Raw genomic sequence first — 4,882 nt, 5'->3', positions numbered from 1 at the left:
TCATCTCAAAGCAAAGGGTGAATAATCACCACTACATACTACCCTTTCTTCAATATCGCAGTCCCCCTTATCCACGGTTTCACTCTCTGTGGTGTCAGTTACCTACAGTCAACCATGGTCCGAAACTGTTGGTAGGGAAGATGTTAAGGAAAATTTGCCTTCATTGGCTGGTGTGAGCTTTTGCCTGTTAGTTTTTGTTCCTTTGTTTCCCCACATGAGACACTACCTTTGGGGTTTCCTCACATGAGAGACTGCACGTGAGGTACTGCTTGGCTTTTAGTTAGCTTTTTGTTCCCCCACATGAGAGACTGCACGTGACGTACTGGTTAGCTTAGCATTAAGAAAATTTCTCCCTCATCTCATTCACAGCAGGAGAGATACGGGAGGATGTTGCTTTCTGTCTGTTTCGCCTGCATCAGCAGAAGAGGTGGAGAAGTAACTAAGTTATAGCAGAATGATGTGACAGGCATGTTGCCAGGCTTTGGAAGGCCTTGGGCCGATGGTCCCAGGCGAGAACAGCAAGTGTTGTTTGTCCGAATGCACTGGCCCTTCAGCCGGATAAGCAATATTCTTATCACAGTAACTGCCGAACCCTCCTGGAACTGGCCATTCCCTGACGGGGAGGCAGAAACACGGAGCTTGGCTCTAAGGTATATCTGAAAAAATATATACGACAGACCTCAGTTGGCAGTGTAATTTTTTCGCAATTTTGTCACTTGTCATTGGTGATTCTTCATCATTCTAACATTTTGGAAACTTCCAGCAACATGCAGCTTACAACACCAGATGCCCTGACTTCCAGCCACAGACCTGGTGAGGTCGGGCTGGTTCCCGACCTCTTCAGTGTTGTTCCCCACAGTTAGTTCTCTTGAGAACTGTCAGCATTTTAGAAACTTGCATACAGCTTGCAGCTTGCAGCATCGAGATGCCCTAACTTCCAGCAACAAAAACAACAGCAATGGCAACAGCAGCAGCATTCTGGGGAACTAGCAAGCAGCAGCGGGAGACGCCTCAGCTTTCCACGCGGCAGAGCTGGCAAGGTTTTGATTCCTGACCTTGCCACTGATGTTTTTCCTAGGGTTTGGTGAGGTTTTGGCATCTACTGTAATAGTTGCTATCCTACAGAGTTTATTAGTGCTTTTGGATACTCCTTATTGATGTTGTGCATTTAGCCAAGTAATTTTTGATCGATAGTAAACATATGTTGAGATCTCTTAAACTTATGTGTATGTGCACTCCTTTGACATGGCATTGCTATCAATGTATATAGTTTAGTCTTAACCACCTTTACTTTCTGTCATTAGCACATTCTTTTAAGTGCTTTTGTCTTTTACTATTGCATGTTGCTAAATAAATTGATTACATATTGCTAAATAAATTCATTAGTCCCACTCTAATGTGTCCCTCCCCTTTCTTTCCAGAAAGGAACAATTCGTATGTTTTAAATCGCATGCCATTCTGAGAAGCATGATAAAATCTCATGTCATCCCACTCCACCCCGCCTGGGGCGTGAATGATCCCTTTATCCTGCATCTCCACACTGTATATGCTCCCCACACATCTCCATCATCGTATCAACTGTCATGGTATCACTTGCTTGTATTCAAGTAACTTTTACTTAATAACGGTCCCAAAGCTCAAGACTAGGGAGGCTGGCAATAAGGATGTGCCAAAGAGAAGCTACAAAGTGTTGCGTATGGTACAATAAGATACTTGGAGAGGGAGACCACATTCACATAATTTTTGTTACAGTATACTGTTATAACTGTTCTATTTTATTATTATTTATTGTTGTTAATCATTTACTGTGCCTAACTTATAAATTAAACTTTACCACAGGTATGTTTGTATAGGAAAACATATAGTATACACAGGGTTCAGTACTATCCACGGTTTCATACATCCACTGGGGGTCTCAGAACACATTCCCCATGCATAAGGGGGGACTACTGTATTCCTTCTGCTCTTCTGATAGCAAAGCCTACTTTATAGCAAATGATTGTTAAAGAAAGACTCTCTAGTAGATGCTAATTAAAAGAAATAGTCAAAAGGTTCTGATTGTCTTTCATTGATAACAAGGTAACCCGGAACCCCAAAAGCAGTGGTTGTGTAACCTTATTTTATTTTTTTAAAGACTTCTATTAAAATATAACTAACATACAATATTACTGTGTTTCCCCGAAAATAAGACCTAGCCGGACAATCAGCTCTAATGTGTCTTTTGGAGCAAAAATTAATATAAGACCCAATGTATTATACTGTATTGTATTGTACCGTACGGTACCATACCGTGTTGTATCATATCATATTATATATTAATTATATTATATTATATTATATTATATTATATTATATTATATTATATTATATTATATTATATTATAGACTGCGTCTTGTATTAATTTTTGCTCCAAAAGACACACTAGAGCTGATTGTCCAGCTAGGTCTTATTTTCGGGGAAACATGGTAGTTTCAAGTATAAATCATACTTATTCAATAGTACCCACCTGGCACTACACAGTTATTACCACATTATTGATTATATTCCCTATGCTAAAGAAGTGATCACCATGATAAATCCAGCAACCATGTGACACCATACCATGCTATCACAATATTGACTATATTTCCTATGCTGTATATTACATCCCCAAGACTTACTTGTTTTATACTTGGAAATTTGAGCCTCTTATTCCCATTTAACTTTTCCCTGCTTTTTAAATTTTTCAATTATACCTTACATTCAATATTATTTTACATTAATCTCAGGTGTATAGCACACTGGTTAGACATTTACATAATTTACGAAGTGATCCCCCAACTAGTACCCACCTGGGACTATACAGAGTTATTACCATATTATTGATTATAGTCCCTATGTTTTCCTCTACATCCCCATAACTATTTTATAACTAATAATCTGTACTTCTTAATCCCTTCACCCTGCCCTCAATGCTCTTCCATTTATCACCCTAACAAATCTAGTACCCATCTGACACCATAGAGTTATTAAAGTGTTGACTATATTCCTTATGCTGTACCCTCCATCCCATGACTACTGTGTAACAAACAATTTGTACTTCTTAATTCCTTCCCCTTTTTCACCCACCCCGAATGCACCCTCCTATCTGGCAACTATCAAAATATTCTCTGTATCTATAATTTGTTTCTGTTTCATTTGTTTATTTTGTTCTTTAGATTCCACTTAAAAGTGAAATCATGACATTTGTTTGTTTACTGTCTGACTTACTACGCACAACATAATACTCTCTAGGTCCATCCACATTATCACAGCTGGCAAGGTTTCTTTTTTCACAGCTGAGTAATATTCCATTGTATATATGTACCACCTCTTCTTTATCCATTCATCCATTCAGAGACGCCTAGCTTGCCTTCATATCTTGGTTATTGTAAATAATGCTGCAACAAACACATGGAATCACACATCCCCTCAAAGTAATGTTTTGGGTTTCTTCGGATAAATACCCAGAAGTATAATCACTAGGTCCTTCTTTGTCTCTTATTATAGCCTGCTTTAAAGTCTATTTTGTCTGGTATAAATACTACTACCCCAGCTTCCTTTTTGTTTCCATTTTCATGAAGTATCTTTCTCCATCCCTTTACTTTCAGTCTGTGTGTGTCTTTTAATCTGAAGTCTCTTGTAGGTAGCATATGTACGGGTCTTGTTTTCTTACCATTCAGCCCCCCTATCTTTTGATTGGAGCATTTAATCCATTTGCATTTCAAGTACTTGTTTATAGGTATGCAGTTGTTGCCATTTTATTATTCATATTTTTGATTTTTTCCCCCCGTCTTAAAGAACTCCAAGATACTTGTAATACTGGTTTGGTGGTGATGAACTCCTTAAGCTTTTTCTTGTCTGGGAAGCTCTTGTCTGGATCTGCTGAGCAGGGCTCTGGTACCTGCCCAATCCACCCCTTGGGTGTGTTGTCCTTGGAGGCAGCTGAATGATGCTCCAGCCGTTTTTGAAGCTGGCCACTGGGTGCGCCAGTCCCCGGGCCACCTGGGAGGGGACCTGCTGCAAGTCAAGTTCAGCAGCCCGTGCCCCACCCAGAGCCACCTGGCAAGAGCCAAAACAATCAATCCACAAATGGCCACTGCCCAAGCTGCAGTTGGAAGTGTCTCAAAAGGCCAAACTACAAAGCAAGGCCAGCTGTCACTAGTGCTGGGCTTAGGGCTGTTCAGCCAGAGGAACGGGACATGCTCAAGCCAGATGCTGCTTGTCTGAGTTCTGCAAACCTTTGAGACCCTAGGAAAGTCTGCAGCATGAGCTAAGACAGGTGGTTTGTACAAAAAAGCCACTGGAAGCAGCTCGAGTGTGCTTGAAAGTTGGGTGGGGCAGGGTCTCAGAATCACCAGGACATGGCCAACGAATGGTATCAGCCAGCTTGATGGAGACTCAGATATGGTGACAGCCTATGTCTGCACATGGAGAGGGGAGGGCTCAACAAAGAAACAATGGCTTCTGCCAGCTCCTCCCTCTGGGAGAAAGCTGTCCCTTCAGCCCTTGTCCTAAAGCCAGACAACTCATTATTGCCTGCCCTATGTCCCTGTCTCCTCTCCAGCTGCTGCCCCAGTGCTGGAGCTCAGAGCCAGTGATTCCGTTGGTGAGTAAGTCTGTGCCCAGTCCCTTTAAGAGCAGCACCTGGGACTCCAGCCACCCTCCACCTCATTTAGCCACAATCTCTGTTGGTTTCACAACTAGCAATTATGGAAACTTCTCTCCCTAGCACTGGAACCCTGAGCTTTGGAACCTGGTGTGGCCATGGGACCCCTTGCTCCTTTTGGGGGCGGGGGGATGTACCTCCACAACTGAGATATCCTTCCTGATTTTTAATGGTCACATGTGGCTGTGGGACCA

This window comes from Rhinolophus sinicus, linkage group LG04, assembly GCF_036562045.2.
Source record: "Rhinolophus sinicus isolate RSC01 linkage group LG04, ASM3656204v1, whole genome shotgun sequence".
NCBI lineage: Eukaryota > Metazoa > Chordata > Mammalia > Chiroptera > Rhinolophidae > Rhinolophus > Rhinolophus sinicus.
This window is presented reverse-complemented; position numbering follows the sequence as displayed.